The following is an 18,730-nucleotide window of genomic DNA, read 5'->3' as shown; positions in this document are numbered from 1 at the left end:
CCACTGCGGCATTAGCAAGATAACTCGTCCAATGACATTCAAGAAATTCTGCAGATGAGCCTATTTAGATGAACACTGCAGGAATACACAGAAAGTGGAATAAAACAGGTTTGGAGACTCTGACTGCTGAGGGGACACATTTCTTACACTCTTATGCACATAAACTTGAGTCGCCAAAAGAAAAGAAAAAAAAAAGCCGTGAATCAAAAATCTGTCACGTGTTCCCTGAAAAACAGGAGCATGTCAGGGAACGCAGTCCCCATCCTCTCAGGTTTTGTTACTGTGCTCTGCTTCGTATGGAGGTGACTGATGGTCTTTTGAATTACATGACAAATAGCAATGTGTGTTATTTTTATCAGTCTATGTGCCCTCAATTGTGTTGACAACTCACCAGTCCTTACAGAGTCCAGTTCAAATAAATCGCTGCAAAACACCACACATTGAATGTAAGCATATTTTCTCCCACAGCCATTCATGTGCTGTGTGGTGATTCATGTGGGTGAAGGATGAGCTGTGTTGTCAGTTAATCCAATAACACACAAAGACGAGATATTTTCCACTGTCTCGTGTTTTAAGGTTGTTTTCAAGGACCTTAATAAGCCTCATACAAACTCAAGAGACGACCCACGCGCTGAACAATTCTGCTCCAACTTCGACAGTTCAAGTCAGAAATGTGAAATTTTGCATACGTCTCAAAATTCCTGTGCAAGATTCAGACATGCAGATCCAGATTAAAGTCTAAACACTTCCTATCAAAAAAAGCTTTATCAGAGTTTGTTAACGGTTGGACCTTTAAGGCTAATTAATGGACGTCTCTGTGTGTGATGTACTGAGGAACAAAGACCCAGCAGTGTTTGTACATCCCATAACAAGTGCTGCAGGTCAGAGATGGCTGTTGTGGGAAGAACAACACTGATGCCATGGTGACAGCTGCCTCCTCTTCCTCCTCCTCCTCATCCTCACCTGCTCTCCAGTATAAATTAAGCTCTGGGTTTGGTGCTTTAACAAAGCGCCTACTGGCGGGCCCTGTCACTGCTTCACCTCTGCACTTGTCACCTCATTTAATCACCCAGCTCAGATGTTGTTTGTCAGACCAGTTTTGTTCATTTTGTTTGCCTGTTCCTGCCTGCCTGTAACTGTTTTGATCAGCCTGTCCACACTGCACAGTTTGTCTGCTTTTATGTGACTCTAATCCAGCAAGAAAACACATTTGTGGGAGCAGGTAAAAACATCCTGGGTGTCATTCTGGGTGCATCTCTGAATTAAAAACCAAAAACTCTCACTCTTCAGCAAACACTTTGGATTCTTCAGTCATTTTATGAGTCTGTGCATTTCACTGAATGAATCAAATGATCAAATTTCACCTGTGCTCACACAATGTGTGGTAATACCTCTGCAACCTCACTGATGTCCACCCCACTGTCAAACATCTGGGGTCAGGAGGTGGACAGCACAACAAGGTTGTAGCTTCCATCCATGCCTGTCCAGACTCATATCATATCTGCAGAGACTCATAGAGGGCTTCATCAACCACTTGTGCATCGACAACCACTTGAAGCTCATTAACCTCAAACCAGTGAACTCGTGGTGGACTGCAGCGCTTCAAATACAGACTGTAAAACGTGGAGGCTTCACACACACGTTCAGCCCAGCAGCACAGAAGATCCACACAGTCAGCACAGTTTGAAGGTGGACACCTGAGATCAGAGTCACCAGTTCAGTCTGTGACCACATGTGAGATCTGGTCCCAGGCTGCCCTTCCTGAGTTCTGCTGCTGAATAACAGAAAACAACATGAGAGCACAGTGAAGCTGATCTTTGATTTTTGGGATGGAAAATGTCATCACAATTTGTGAAGTTTTGCCATAATTATCATAAGAACTCTATATGAGTGCTTTATGAGGTCACAGTGACCTTTGACCACCAAATTCTCATCAGCTCATCTTTAAGTTTGTGCTAAATTTAAAGAGATTCCCTCAAAGTGATTGCATTCACAAGAATGGGACGAACTACCTGTAAACTGATTTTCTTAAAGCAATTAGTGAAATAGCTAAAAAAATACTTAAAAAAGTTTCCATAAATAGTACATACTGCTTGTATCCACCACAGGAAGCATATTTAACCTAAGAAGTGAATTTCTGTCAGCAGACAGCTCTGCTAATTCCAGTTTATACCACCAATCTATCCGCTGTGATTGGGAAAATAATCCCTTCAGTAATTGACCTGCTTTTAGATGACATATTGAGCGTGCACAGTGAGATGCACTGCTAAAAAAATCTCCAATCTTTCCAAGTATCTCGCAGTGCTAATATACAGAACAAACTAGTACACATCCTGCAAACGAAAGAAGGATCAATGTACAATAACACGTAATGAGTACAAGCTGTATAATCACTGCTGGTTCCCTTTGAACGCACGCCTGAATGAGGTTGCGGTCTGCAGATTATAAATACTTGATGTGGCCTGAGTCTCACGCTTACATACTAAGGGCTTTCTGAAACATGGCTGCCCCAGTTTCTGCTCTTCCATTATGGAGCGTCTCTCAGGGCCGAAGACGCTGAAGTGGACCCAACCACGTGTGGGCGGGAAACGCCACGATGACAAACGTGTATGGCTTTCTGTTCAGTCACAAAATGCTGTCACCACACGCAAAACTTAATCAAAGTGATGAAATCTTAGACAGGAACACTCAGCTATTCACAGCACAAGTTCAGCTTTTCTTATTTAAATCCGAACGCACGCCCCAGACTTGAAAGGCATTTACGTCTAGAATTGCAGTCGTTGAGAAGGAGGTGAAGGCGATGAGCTTTTATCACGGCCCGCAAGAACAAACAACTGATGCAAACTCTCGACATCCCAGCAGGAACTTTTCTCCCGAGAGCTGCGATGTCAGCTGCGTAATTCATGAGTGAAGCCTGTCAGCCAGCCGAGCCGCCGTGAGGTATTTCTGAAGCCCAGGCGCAACGCTCACAACTCACTCTCTGTAATTTGTCAGGCAAGCCAGGCCTCCACTCCATCCCCACCTTTACATTGATTAGAAGCCCAAGTATAATGCTGATTAAGCACTCGGCTTTAGAGGTTCAATCAGGAACGTATCTGACCATATAGATTTTGTGTGGACTTAACGTTCTGAAACTATTTGACTTTGACTGAAAATACTACTTTTGAAACTTTTTAGACCTACCGTTACCATGAGCACAGGTCAAAACGACAACATAAACAATCAAAGGATAAGACCATAAAAGTGAAGAACATAAAATCAGCACCAGGGACAGTGGTGGAAAAGTACATTTACTCAAGTAAATGTTAACTGCAAATCTGATGAATATTTGTACTCATTTGTATTTTATTTTCATGCAGCTTTCTACTTCTACTCCAACACACCTTGAAGGGAAATACTATGAGTACTATGAGTCCTTTTTACACCACTACATTTAAATTGAGGTTTTTAGAGAGAAAACTATTATATAATTTAGCAACAGTTTATACAAGCACAGCTGAAACCATTAGTTGATTAATCACTTATTTGATCTACAGAATATGAACTGTCAACTACTCATTTTCCTGTAAAAACATTTGAGGGTAGCAGCTTCTTAAATGGGAGGGCTTTCTGCTTTTTCTTTGAGTGGTCTGAATCACCAGAAAATAAAGTTTGATTCACTGCTGTGTTCTGTCTCTGGCTGTCTATCTCTCTCGCAACCATTAAACTACAGATGAGTGGCCATCTTTGAATAGTGCGTGTACAAACAGCACCCGAAATATTCTGCATATTATTCCTTTAACCACAGACTGGAGACTAAGGGATCAGTGATATGCTGACCGCAACGTGAGCCTGACTGTCAGCTCGGATTTCATCAGGAAGGCTGCTTCCAAAATGACACGACTTAGTAGATGAGTAGATACGACACAATACGATACGAAACAATAAGAAACGAACGATACAAAACCAAACGATATGATACGATACAAAACGATACCAGAGCCAGAAGGCGAAGCTCTCGATTTACCGGTCGGTCTTCCAACCCTCACCTACGATCACGACTGTGGGTAGTGACCAAAAGAACAAGATGATCGTGGATACCAGCAACAGAATTGAGTTTCCTCTGCAGGGTGGCTGAGAGACGGGGTGAGGAGCTCGGACGTCCGGAGGGGCTCAGAGTAGAGCTGCTGCTCCTTTGCATCCAGAGGAGCCAGTTGAGGTGGTTCGGGCCCTACAGAGGCCTGGTTTGGATGCCTCCTGGAGGTCTTTCCGATGGTGTTGTTTTGGGCGTGATGGACACGGGACACGATGGAGGGATTATATTTCTCGTCCGGCCTGGGAACGCCTTGGTATCCCCCCCGGACGAGTTGGTGGAAGTGGCCGGGAGAAAACAGTCTGGGCTTCCCTGCTGAGGCTGCTGTCCCCGCGACCCGGATTTGGATAAGCGGAGAAAGACGAGACGAGACAAGACAAGACAAAACAAATGATACGAAACAATAAGAAACGATATGATACGATACAATACTTTATTGCCCCACAGGGGAAATTTGTCTTGGACTCAGTGCTGCACAGATAAATGTTTCCACAGTTACACTGAACCAACAGGCACAGCATTACTAATAAAAACAATAGTAAACAATCAGATGTACCAGTCACAACATTGCACATAATCCCAACTGGACGCTTTCATTCCAATTTCACAATACATGAGAGAACAACAAATCATGTACAATCTCAAAACTGTGTCTAAAATGTGTTCCATCGCATTATCAAACACTTCCTGTTACTTCCTGTCTCAAACAGGAAATTAATAAATCTGACCTTGTGAAAACAAAAGCTTTCCTTGGTGCGACCACACATCAGGTTTACATTTGCGTGTTTTTTATTTCCTGTTCGGGGTTACAAAAGGCCAAAATGTGTTTGAGTGCAGTGAAGATGAAAACAGCGAAGGTCCGACACGTTACGTACACACTGAACTGTGTTCTGTGAGAGCTTAAATGTGTCTGGCACAGAGCACACAGGGGCCTGATGTCTGGAAAATAATGAGCTAGAGTTTGTTTTCTGACAGCTTTTCAGGCTGCGAAGTGGCAAATACAGACGTCAGCTGGGATTAATGGGCTGATCTGGTGTCAGATTCCTCTGTTATTGGTGCAGGTTTGTTTTGTAGATGTCAGCTCTCCCTGGTTAAGGTTTACCGTGTCCGCTGTGCTGCTGGTTTATTTGTGCCTCTTCTGTTTGGGTTATTCTGTTTTATAGGTGTAAGTACGGGCCTGGTTTAGCTTAATAAATAATATGATTGAAAATGTTTCCTCAGGCGTCTCTGAGATCATGTTTGTAATGCCAATTCACAAGACAACTTTTCGAGACATATTTCATGGTGAAAACACTCTGTTTGGATCTGTCAGTCATGATGGTGACAGATAAAAACACGGTCGTTCATTTAAAGCTAAAACTTCATAAGACGTGTGGTTCCTCAGCTGGAGGGAGGATTTTTTTCTTGTTATATTCTGTTTCACATTAAAAGTCCTGGTGGCAGCAGGATCATTAGGCGTCAACATGACTAACTCGGAAAGAGCAGGACTGCCACCAGCTCAGTTTTAAAGTTTGGTGTCTTTTTCCAACTTTATGAACATGAACACTGGATTTGAAAGGGTGTTCATGTGGTAACTGATCTGGATGATCATTATGTTTTCACGAATGAAGCAGAACTTCTGCAATTTAGTGGCTGATTTAGTATTTTGCTCAACGACACTTCAGCAACACTGACTCAGTTAAACCACAAATGCCTTTTATTAAAACTACTTTACTCTATTTACTACGGCCATGAATTTAATTTGATTTGTGTTTTCAACTTAGCTATAAACAAACATAGCATAGCATAAAAAACATTATATGAACAAAAGTATTGGGACAGCTGCCCATCACACCAACAGGGACTTTAATTGCGTCTCATTGTAAACACACAGACAGCTTTGCAGCTCTAACAGCTTCCACTCTTCTGTGAAGGCTTTCCACAACATGTTGGAGTGTTTCTGTGGGAATTTGTGCCCATTCATGCAGTAGAGCATTTGTGAGGTCACACACTGATGTTGGACCAAAAGGACTGGCTCACAATCTCCGTTCCAGTTCATCCCAAAGGTGTTGGATGGGGTTGAGGTCAGGGCTCTGTGTGGGCCAGTCAAGTTCTTCCACACCAAACTCATCCAACCATGTCTTTATGGAGCTTTGCTTTGTGCACTGGGGCACAGTCATGCTGGAATAGAAAAGGGCCTTCAACAAACTGTTGCCACAAAGTTGGAAGCATAGCATTGTCCAAAATGTCTTGGTATGCTGAAGCATTAAGATTTCCCTTCACTGGAAGTCAGGGGCCGAGCCCAAACCCTGAGGAACAGACCCATACCACACCTGAAGTCAATAATGAAGAGTTAAGTCCCAATACTTGTGTCCATATAGCCTGGTCTGAATGGCTCACAATAAGTTTTTAGTTTTAAAACACCTGTCTCATCTGCTGGCAGGTCAGTTTCCAGGTTAGACAAGAAGTTCTGAGACAAAGACACATTCAGAACAAATCTGCATCAAAGTTATTGAAAAGTATCAATCACAGGAAGGATTCATGAAAGTTTCCCAGGCACAAAAATTCCACAGAGTACAGTCAGGTCTACCATAAAAATGTAAAGAATATGTCAAAGCTGTAAATCTGCCTCGAGCAGGCTGTCCTTCGAAAGTGCGAGTCTGTATGAGAGGCGAACTGGTGAGTTAGGGAGACCGAAGTTATAAAGGAGCAGCAAAGAGGAGACAAACAGTCTCTGCCTGCTGATTCATCAGTCACAGTCGTATGGCAAAGAGGAAAAAGTTCAAAAACTCAAATTATATGTGAGGTGTTGTTTGCCAGAGGCTAAACCCTGAAACAGCTTGGAGGAAGTGACTGAGCCGTTTGTCCATGTTTGGTGCACATCAGCTGAAACACATGAAGCAGTGAGGACGGTGGTGGCGGCGTCATGCCGTAGGCGTGTTTCTCCACAGCAGGCTGTCGAAAGCTGAGGGTAACAAGAAAACAATAAACCACAGAGATACGCTGGAGGGAAACCTGCTGTTGTCCACAATAGAGTTGCCAGTTGGGAGAGTATTTATTTAAAGCCAAATCCTCACAGCAGAGGCTTCAAAAAACATCATGAACAAAGTGGAGTGACAGTCGGAGCAGATGTCCGATTTTTACCGTGATTCAAACAGGTCCAAAGTCACTGACGACCAATCAGAAGCTCGTACCTTCTCCCTATGAAGCTGCATGCTGTAGGTGTGGATGTGACATGAAACTGACATGGAAACATCAACTGCTCCCATGTTCTGCTACTGAAAGTGATGCTGGCAGGACGGATTCATCTCTCATTAGTTAAGGCAATTAGGTTGGCATAGCAAAATAAAGCAGCGTCCCTCCCAACAGGAAACCAGCCGACATGAACACAATGTCAGACTGAATGAAGCAACAAGCCAGACAAGTCAAAGTCCTCACATGAAAACACGGCGTCCTTAAATGAAAATAGGCTGAGATGTTGTCCTTTCTACTGAACAATCTGTAGAGAATGAAGTTAAAAATTCCTCTGCTGGAACTAAATAAATAAATGTAAAACCTTTACACAGAAATGTTTTCTGATAGACAGTTTGCATTTAGAAAAGTCTCTGTTGATTTTCTGGCTTGTATTTTTGTACAAGTTTTAAACATATGACTGTTAAACTATCCTCTTGTAATTTTGATACCATGACTCCAGCACAGTCCTGTTTCCAGACACCTGATAAATCTGACTCTGAAATCGGAATATTCGCTCTCCTCTAGCTCTGGTTTGGTCTCCACCAGCTAGAGAAGCTTCTGCCTCTCTGGCTGCTAAATGTGCCACTATGTTCCCCGGCTGGCTGCTAACTTTGGTTTGTGGGTTTGTGAAAGCTTTTTCTCTGAAAATTGCTGCTTGTGAAGATTAGAAACAGTCCTGATGATAGCAGCGAAGGAGAGTCAAAACCAGCAGTGGGCCTCTAAACCGAAAGAGACTGAAAGAGACTAAAATGCTCTGCGGAGCTGAGGAGAACCGCAGAGTCGGGTGATCTTTTTCTGTGAGTGAACCCTGTAACATAACACGTTGTATTTTCACCCACCGTTAATGCAAAAATACTGATTAGCGCAGCTTTCGTGAAAGCATCACATCTTCATCTTCCAAACTACTGAGGTTGTCCCTCCCGTCTGCAGAGCCGAGCTGTACAGTCGAGCCTCTGAAGGCGGTCCGCTCCCCTGCGCTTATTGACAGACAGTAAGAGGAGTTAAGCCAGGAAGCTGTGGGTTAGCGGTGATATTCCCCTGGGTGAGCTGGCACACATAAGAAGACATATCAGCACTATTTGTAAAAAGTCACACACAGCCCCGCAGAGGACGGTCCACTTGTCATTGAGATAAACTGGCTAATAATTGATCACCACAGAAATGAAGGGAGGGCACTGGGGTTACAGCAAACCCTTAAGTTATTTTGTCGCTCTGTGCATGTGTGTGTGTGTGTGTGTGTGTGTGTGTGTGCTGTGATAGAAAGACAAGAGTTTGGTTTAACTCAGGCAGATTGTGGGATTTCTTTAATGGGAAATGCACTTGCTGCATAACAATTCCCATATCTCAAAATGTACTCTCAGGGTAGCTGCAGGTTTTTCAATTCTTTCTCAATTTCAAACTGGCCGAATGCATCTGCTGCCAAAACACGTGGTACTCAGATGGTGTGAAATTATCTGAAACAATGTGACCCACAAGGGCTTAAATTCTTGGCTAATATTGATTAAAAAACATTTGGCCATTGTTTGTTTTTACCAAGGACTTCAGCTTCGTGTTTTGTTGTCTAGCACTCTTCCACTGTGAGATTAATGAGATATAATGTGGCTTTTAATCCTCATGTTTGCATAAAGTCTGACACGGCTGAACCCATTATGAAATTAAAGAACGTCCCGAGTATCTTATAAATCAAAGCTAATTGAAAAGGTACATGTGCTGAGGTCAAAGCCCTTAAATTCCACTCATGTTAGCTGAACAGGGAACGAACAAACACTTTCTTCCATCGGGTGCAAAAGACTTGAACAAAGAGTGAGATGCATTTGCTGTTGCAGGTCTCCACAGATGAATTCTTCATTGTGGGACTCAGCCTGAATTTTATTTATGAGCCTGCATGTCCTATTGTTCTGGGGACAAAGGGAGCCACTGAACTCCCACAATCCTCTCTCTCCCGGACCTTCCACAGACTACATTCAACACTAGAATTACAACTTTTCTGTCCTGGCTCATCCCTAAGTGACGGAATAACCAGACAAGAAAGCATCCAAAGACTCGTAATGGCGAACAGGTTAGACACCAGCCGTTCTCCACCACCGGCCTTCGGAGCAGCTTCGAGAATGGGCTGCCAAATGGTTAGATTAAAATGATAAACGAAAGATTTTTTTTTTTTTCCACAAAACTGGTTATTTTTATCTGCGAAAGCTGATTGGACAGAGAGAAGCTCGCTAACATTCCCTCAGATGGAGTGACAGAAAATCAAAGCTCTGCTCTGCATGTCAGCCCTTCACCACAGCTTGATCTCATTATCTCCGAGCAGAAAGGCCAAGCGTCTCGCCGAGGGTCAGCGCAATGCAGGATATTATTTTGGTCATCACAGCTGACAGGGACATTACAAATCTACGGTTCAGTATGTTTTGTTTTTATCTTTTATTTTTCTTATTTGAGAAGGTGGTCCTCAGGATTTCTATAATAATCAGAAGCCTCCACCACACAGACGGATTTCGATTGGCGGCGTTTCTACAGGTCATCAAATCGATGTCACTGTGGACGTAATGTCGGTCACGTGTAAATCCTTCCTTACACCCTCTGAGCCAAACGCACACGGACGAAAGTGAAAGTCAGACGTCGTTCTGTGACAGAAACCAGACCTCCGCTCTCTGACGTGTTAATGCTCAGCATGTACTCTTCCACACTGTGGTTTATAGGGTGCTATGGCAACCTGCACTTGAGGTCACTGCATTATCTCGTTTGAATTTAGCATATAACAGCAATCTAATCTGCAATCAGAAAACACTGGGGAGTTTTATTTGATTTGATTTGATAGTTTTAGTTACATAAGATGGTTCACGCTTCATATCAGTGAGGGAAAAAAAGCAAACGACCAAAACAGAAGTTTCCTGCAGCTTTTACATGAAGCACATCATCTGCTGGATGGCACGCCTGTTGCCATGGTCACTTTTGTTGGGGAGGAACATGAGATACATTTATGGATGCGTTACCTCCAAACCTTTAATGGATTTATCAGCCGTCTCCTTATTAAACACAGACGTCTCTGACCCCACCAGCATCTGAAACCTCTGAGGACTGTCAGTCATAATTAGTATGTTGTTGCAGGCCCGCCGCTAACATTAAAGCAAAAGAAGGAAAATTTATCTCCAAAGTTTCCTCAGATATTCACTTTAGAATTCACATCAGAGCACATGAAGGTGTTTCCAATGCGCAGCAGCACACGGCAATCAGCACTTTCCTTCATTAGTGGACTGAAGGTCATCTGCAGTGTCGCAGCTCATATGAAAACGCTTCAGCAGATTCTCAGCTCCAATCAGCTGCAGCAACAGCAGCTTCAGGAGGAAGAAAATCACAGCGGACGGGGATTACATGTAATCTGGGGTCAGATTACAATGAGTAACTATAACCAGGCCAGGTTACATTTCAAAAATGTAATTAGATTACATTTGCTTGATTTGTCTTTAATACTATGAAGCCTTCGGTTCTCGCACTACTACTGTTCTATTATATGAAAGTAAATCACTCCTCTCTTGGTGACAGTTTTGTTTTTACATGATGAGTTTTTACCTTTTTATTGACAGTGAGAATGTGAGATGAACACTTTGAGTGCTTTCGGTGCTGCTACAGGAACAAAGTCCTCCACGTGTGTTGTAGAGGACCCAGTGTATACCTGGAGTTTGGGTTTGTCACCTGATTTGACCAACTGCAGCTGGTGAATGTGCAAAATGTATTAACGTCGTTTTGAAAATGTTTTACAAGTTTAAAGAGAAAAATGCATTTTTGTGGGTCTGTTGTCTTCAGTCTGAAGGTCTCAAGTCAAGACTGACAAGTCCCAAGTCCTGAATTGTGAGTTTCTAGTCCTACACAAGTGATGCCTTGTCACATGAGGGGAGTGAGCTACAGAGTAAAACAGGAAATAACTAAAAACCCAAACCAAGACATCCTCTGGTTTTTGTGGCCTTGAGGGTCTTTCGCTGCTCCAGGACCCCCCTGGTGGGTTAATCCTGTTTGGGCTCTAACTACCCAGAGCTCTGAAAAGCTGTACTTATTTTTCAGTCAGACTGGAGGCTCAATGATACCTGAGCAGCATCAGGATTCCATTCAGTTTATGTTGCTCTATCAAAACGTCCATAAGCCGAGCGGCGTACCCAGCAGGTTGGTTTGTTTGGCAGCTGTCACAGCGTGGTCAGTAAGCGTCCCCATAGAGACTCTGTGCAGACTGTCAGGAAAGAAGGCAGATCGCCTCACAATGAGAACGTCTAGCTGTGCTCTGCTGGACTTAGTATAATCCACTGTAATGCTTTCAGCTCTCGGGGTCTTCTGTGAGGGAAGCTGTCAAAGCTGGTTAGCTGGAAGATGACAGCTTCATCTGAAGGCAAAGATCTGAGGAGAGAAAGCAACTAAACACTGAAGATGGAGAGGCTATTCAGCTTGTGTTTCCTCTCACAGGACGCTGACGAGAGCTCGCCACACGCTGAGGTAAAGTCAGAAACAAGTGCAACAGCAGAACTGGATGCTTCCCTCGCTCGGCACCAGTAGCTGTGTGGTGTCACGGGGTGATCGCTGCTGTAATTTGGTTCCACTCGTCTCCCGGAGCAGGCAAGGTCATTACTTATAACGAGGAGCATAATGAGTCGGATTGTCCGTCTCCAGGCTCTCGTGTCTAATGGATGCAGTGGGAAATGCCACAGAAAGATCTCACACAAAGTCCCAGCTGGCATCATTTCAGACTTTTTGGTCACTATGATTAATGCAACGCTCAGATATGCAACTTGATTTGGCTGACTGAAACCACCCTACAATCTACGATAAAATGCTTTTTACACTTCACGCCGAACGTGCAAGAATTGCTTTTTATTTGATTGTTTTTAGGACTGACAGAAAAGCCAGACACGAACTGCAGACCTTATTAATGAAACAGCATGAAAATAATGGAGTGGATGGTGGAGCGTCTTTTGTGAGAGGAAGTTATTACATTTTTCAGCCTTGCCAGAACTCACAGACTAACAGAATGAAAAGTTCAACCTCTGATTTACTTTCTGCTTTGATTGGTTAAACAGAAATGAATTTTACTTTGTTATCTTGTTCACAAGCACATCAGTGGGTGCATTTTTTTGTTAAATGTCTCTTATTCTATTTTAGCTTTTGCCTCATTCTTTCTGCTTGCATCAGTCGCTTTTTCCCATCTACTGTGAGGCGCACAACAGACGTGCTCTTAAAGTACGGTTTCACTGACTGTTATCAGGAAGAAGTCAAATCTCAGAAGATCGACAGCACAGTCGAGCTCACTGCTTAGCAACTGGACTGAAAGAAAAACGGGACGAAAACGAGCTCCTGACACCTGGACGTGACAGTTTTAAGATGAGCCTTAAAGCTGCACTCGGTCACATTATGTTCCACCAAACCACAGCAAAGGCTCGTGATAGTCACCTCACCGTGCTGCTCACCTGTCACCTGTCACACCTTCAGCATGAGTCAACAGTCCAACAACGTCCACACGACTTCTCCAGCTGAATCAACTCACTCAGCTGATCTGCAGGGTAGCTTTTGAATTTCCTCTCCGGGATCATTAAAGTTTTATTCCTATTATCTGATGTGTTGATCACATTTTCTTTTGTTAAACGACATCTGAGAAGTAGCACGTAAAGCTATCAAATAAGTGTACTGGAGTGGAAGTATAAAGTAGTGGGAAATGGAAAGACTCAAGTCAAATACAAGTACCTCGAAAGAGTTTTTAGGTGCTTGAGAAAATGTACTTATTTATTTATTGTTATTTTCTACTCCTGCAGTGAATGTCAGAGCCCGTCCTGAACAGTCCTCATCATTTCGAGCAGAGAAACAGTCTCCAGTTATCATTAGAGTTAATGCATTTTGGGGTGATTTGGGTAAACCAATCATCTGCAGCTGTGCGGCCTGTTTGCCACCTCAAACGTATTCAGAAAATTCATTTCCAGGACAGCTGACGAGTTCGTCCAGTTTGAAGATCCGTTGCCACCATTAAGGTTACAGTCTGGTAAAGGTTAGTGCAAAATGGTGGTCATGGTTAACAGAAAACAAAGCTGACCGCATCCGGCAGCAAACGGAAGTCTCACTCTGAAGCGTCACGAGAGCTGAGATGCTGCTGCTTGTTCCCTCGTGCAGATCTCGAGAGATGTCAGAGTGAGACGTCTCCCGGAGCAAAACAAAAAGCTTTTTACTCTTTAACAAAAACAAGGTGATCAACTGGACCAACTGCAACACTTTTGGTGAGTAAGAATCATTTACACAAGGAAACATGTGTAAGAGGCAAAACTTTAAGTTTTAGTTTTGACACTGAAGGGAAAAATTGCTCTGATTTGTCCTTTAAACGTCTCCACAGTTAAACATCTCCTTGTGTTTCTACTGCAGAGGTGCTGAAGTTCTAACATCTAAATCACATGTAAACTCCCGTTTCACCGTGAACGCATCATGACTTCCTGCCACACTGCTCAAACTGTGGAAGACCCACCAAAAACTGCCAAAATCCAAAATAAATGAATCAAAACATTTTAAATGCACCAAAAACAATATAGAAAATAAATGTAGGCAATCGTCAATTTATAAACTTGACATAATCTGGCATTTCAGTTTTAATTTGCTTATGTTTTTAGCTTTGTATTAATCTCCCTTTATATTTATTAATTTTCCATTTCATTTTCAGTTTTATGTATTAATTTGTCATTTAAATGTATTTATTTTTGTATGATTTTCCCTTTACATTTCCCCCTTGTTTATTTCCTCACATTTGTTTATTCCTATGTTTACTTTTCTTTGTGCATTTCTGCAAAAGACTAAGCTGTCGTTTATCTTTTCTTCATGGCACATTCATTTATTTAACGAGCCATTTATCCGTCGGACTTTGACTCTTTGAGGCGGCCGCAGTCCTCCGTACCAGCCGACTGCCTTCGACCACCTGATAAATTCTACCTGTGTTATGGCGAAGGCTGTGATCTTAGGTCACATGGTGTCATGCTCAAACGTAGAGGCTTAAAACCAACACGTGACCCTGCGTGACACGCACGCACTTTGTGCGTCTGCGCAGCGACAACATGCGGACGCCCCGACTGTGTTTTTCTGTGTAATGTGTTACTCATCCATTTGCCCTGAGGAGAGCATTCATGATGTTTTGTAATGGTCAGCTCCATCACCCTCCCTCCTGTCCACTCCACAGTACCCACCAGGCAGAACCACTTAAAAGTCTTTTATGTTGCTTTTCCTTCCCCCTCTTTTCTCCCTCCTCCGCTCTGCCTTTGTTGCAGGATGAATAAGACGCTGAGAGCCGATGGGCTGCTGGCCTTAATGGTTTCTCCCTTCTACCTCCACCTTATGAGCCATTTGAATTTCATGACTGATGTTGTGCCATTGCCTCATCCTGAGAACGAGAGAGAGAGAGAGAGCAGGGCTCAAACTTCTCCACAAAGTCTCTCCATAATTCATTCCTCACACTGCGGAGCACCATAAACAAAGAGCTTGATTTTCATCTCTGCTTCTAATGCGAGAAACAAAGCAAATGCACGCAGACGAGCGGTTTGGTTAGAACCCAGTGAAAACACGACACTTCATTATGACTTTCCCCTCCTCACATCCTGAAGCTGCTTCGTAATAATTTTGTGTGCTAATGCAGCACGAGAGGTTCAGGCTTTACACACTCGCTAATGTAAAGGCAGGAAGCCACAGGCGCCGGGGCTCCAATACAACACGTCCTTGAGAAGCAACAGCCAGCGTTCTCCCATTTATCAACAGTGATCACACGTATTGATCTGACAGGACGTGGACGAGTCCCAGTCGAAAGGGTTCAGCAGACTGGAAACGCGGTGGCGTCCGTCGCCGAGGCTCGTGTCTGTCCAGACTGAGACAGACGAACAGTTTCACACGGTGAAATCAATCAGCCTCCAGCCGTTTGACGAGCTCAGTGTTTAACAGCGTCATTATCTGCTGAACACACAATGTCGAGTTGGTAAGTCATATTAGAGTTTGCTCATAAGGGGCTGTGCGTGAATTATCAGGTTACAACATTTCTGTGACACCTAAACACAACATCCCAAGACACAAATTAACTTGCTTTCAAAATAAAATCAAGTAATGAAAACTTGGCTGTTGGTATGAAGGTGGGCCACAACGCAGCTTCAAGTCTGAATCTCCATTCCAGTCATTTGTGTGTAACAGATTTTCATTTTTTATATACCCAGAATCGTTTATCATTTGCAAATATTGCCTGATGTGCTTCAGGCAGACGTTTTCTCCAAAATGAGCATAAATATGAATAGCATTTTGGCCTGAAATAGGAATGGAAATGGAAAGTCTGGTTTAATGTGTCGACAGACTGACAAACAGCATTTCCAAACACACTGCACGAACATCTTTGAATTTCAGGGACAAACACATCCTTCCACATGCTTCACAAGAGCCCAGTATTCCCTCTGCATTCTGCACCCAGTCAGGTGTTTAACGCCTCCGTGGCTGCAAAGAGCAGCGCGGTTTGGTTTGTATGCACGGGAGGGCAGCCGGCCTGGAGGAACTGTTTTCTGCAGGCGACACACTTCAATACTCTGCCCTCGACGGCCTGTTATGCTTTAAACAGCGACTGGAATTATGTTTACCATTAACAGGCTAAACCAGCAGTGCAGGCGCGAGAAGGGAACACTTATTAAGACGAGGTCCACGGAGTCGAAGTGTTTTCACGTGGACCTGAGAATAAATTCTCATTTAATGGATCTTACTGCTGCAGCCACAACTGATTAGCTGAAATACTGAAGGCTCTCTTAACCATCATTGATTCCTCCTTTTTTTTCCCAAAACAGTGGCTGAACATTTTGATTTTCAGTCTTAATTTTCTCCAACAGCCAACAGCCTCGAATCACATCAACTCGATATCAACTTAAACATCAAATCTGCGCTCAGATTCAAGTATCAAACATTTAAAACTAGCACGAAATGTGTTTCAAAGTGTCTCAGATCCACATTTTGCACCATATGAGCATTTGAAATCACAGAAAAGGATTCATCTGGATGACAGCCGCCAGCATCTGCATCCGTCTCAGGTGCTGTGAAGTAAGTGCAGCTTCTTTGTCTGGCAGTGCAGGAGTGCAGGAGTGCAGCTCTCTCCTGCACTCCTGGCAAACTTGCGTTCCTGGAGGGACTCTTGACCCACCAGAAGCAGCACCGCCTCAGCCACCCACACAGCATCATCATCATCTTAAGAAGTAAAACACATTTAATTAAGGTAAGAGCTCAGGAGTCGTCAAAAGCTGCATTACTATTATTGCCAGGGCACATTTGTGACAAACGTCTCTGTGACGTATTGCACAGCACGTTCAGCTGAGCTGCTGGGGAGAACACAAAGCAGGAAGCAAAGTGCACCTCCCATGAGGTCCTGCCAGCTTCCTGTCCCCCTGCTTCAACGCTGATATTCTGAACATTCAGCCTACGTCAACCGATGATTCTGGTCCCCAAAGAGAAGTGACCTGAAACCTGCACACCTGGATGTGTGAGCGGTCCTGCACACCTGCTGGAAGCTCACAGGTGCCTTGCTCAACATCGCCATCTAGTGCTGACACCGCGATCGTCCTGACCCCTCTGATAAACACCACATCCTTGCGAGTCCAGCCTTGCAGCTGTCTCGGTGGTCTCCAGTCCTCTGCGGGTTTTCAGTTCAGGTCGCAGCTCGTTTTTTATTCCAGCTACGTGATTACAGCTGATTGATTCCACCCAGCGGACGACTGGAACAAAAACCAGCAGAGCTCAGGGACCCGAGACCCGCACCACAAAGTGAGGAGACTGAGAACAAGTCAGACTGCAGTAAATAAAGAAAAACACCAAAGTCACTGCGTGGTAAGAAAGAACAAATAAAAAAGAGCTGCTGGAGAAACTTTCTGCGCCAGCCTCGAACACTCAGTGATGTAAACACCCAGACAAACAACACGACTGCTGAATAAGAGGACAGGCGATGTTAAAATCCCTCTTCACAGGATACACCGCTCATGTTTACTTTCCTTACACTAATTTCCATTGTTACTCATTTTAAAGGCACGCAGCTTATTTCAAAATGTCACACTGCACGGACTCGACTTGCATCCGTTTGGTGCAAAACGACCACAGCGTTGATAAAAAGTCATGCAATTACAATCCTGAGATCAACTTCAGCAGGACAAACTACAATAACAGCAGCAGCGCTGACAGGAGTACAGGGAGAATATTCAACCGACACAAGATTTAAAATCAGCCTACACGAGTGCGGTGACAAGATTAGAAACTCATGAATCCCTCTGTGTCAGATTAGTAACATTTTTAATTGATTTACTCCTAAACTGATCACATGTGTGCGCAAAATAACTGAAAACAAGGCGGGATGCGCGATAACAGCCTCAGAGCTTACCTGCAGGAGGGAGGGATGCGTCCTAAATAAAGTTCATTCTCGTGGGCTATAGGCAAATAAATACACTATTAGAAGAGTGGCCTAGGAGATGACACGGGAGAAATTATTCGTAAAAACACGTTTTTAGATCTAGAAACATGAGTAAAGTCCTCAGCGTCCGTGATGATGTAGTTGGCAACTTGAGCTCAGTCTGTCCTCTCTGCTGATGCTGCGCTGCGGCTTCTCTCCGGAGCGCAGCCAAAGAGCAGCAGAGGCAGCGAGAGGAGTAACCCCCACCTCACCGCCTTCTTCGCTTTGGGGAAAAAACCGCTGAGAGCTGGCGGTTTTTGATGGAGTTTCACTTTTATAGGTATTGTATAAAAATAAAACGACCGACATGTAAATATAAATTTAACTCTTGATAGCTGAAAATTGCGTTGTTTTGAGCAACAAGGGACAGGAAAAACAGGCAAACAAAGCACTGACTGAGCATTTCGCTAATCAACTTGCTGTTGCTAGCATGCTAGCAAAGGAGTTCAGAGCAGCATAGCCGTGATTTTATCATACACCCGCTGAATTCAAGTTTGATTTACTTACATTTTAGCCTTTGCCAGGTGTGCCAGCTGCTGAGGTAATAGTCCCATCTGTCCGTTTGTCACCTTAGCCAGCCTTCTTCACAAGGAATTTGAACCGCAGAGCATTCTGGACAGGTGCCCTCATTTTGGAGGTTAGCGTACCAGTTTTCATTATCTGGCACTGTCACCACTCATTTTCCAGTTGTAATCTGTCAGCCATTTATCACCAGAAATATGACGGCTGATATCTTTCAAAACTGGCCAATTTACTGTTGATGACACCTTTCTCTGTTTCATTTTCTTTTTCTTTAAACTTTCCTCCTTTTTCTTGATGCTGTAGCATAGCCAATACACGCTAACCCTTTGCGTGCATGCTGTTGTGTTGACAGTCTTAAACGAAGCCACGGTGTTTTTGGCACACTGGTCAGAGTATCCACAATTGGAAGATAACTGACTGGAAATGGGCAGTGTTTATCCTGATAGCAAACAAACTCTAAT

General features: G+C 43.6%; 1 protein-coding gene across 3 annotated transcripts in view; it reads right to left on the bottom strand.

Annotated features, from left to right (window-relative positions):
• Positions 1-18,408, bottom strand: part of LOC124063335 (multiple epidermal growth factor-like domains protein 11) — a 94,613-nt gene extending 76,205 nt beyond the window's left edge. For 2 of the 3 annotated variants that reach the window (XM_046396895.1, XM_046396912.1), the window contains exon 1: positions 18,255-18,408. The gene's annotated coding sequence lies outside the window, so the exon portion shown is untranslated. Of the gene's footprint in view, positions 1-17,678; positions 17,885-18,254 lie in introns of those variants that run through there. The other variant, XM_046396904.1, reaches the window with a different exon arrangement.
• Positions 18,409-18,730: the final 322 nt, after the last annotated feature.

The sequence above is a fragment of the Scatophagus argus genome, chromosome 1 (assembly GCF_020382885.2).
Source record: "Scatophagus argus isolate fScaArg1 chromosome 1, fScaArg1.pri, whole genome shotgun sequence".
Classification (NCBI taxonomy): Eukaryota; Metazoa; Chordata; class Actinopteri; family Scatophagidae; genus Scatophagus; species Scatophagus argus.
This window is presented reverse-complemented; position numbering and strand designations above follow the sequence as displayed.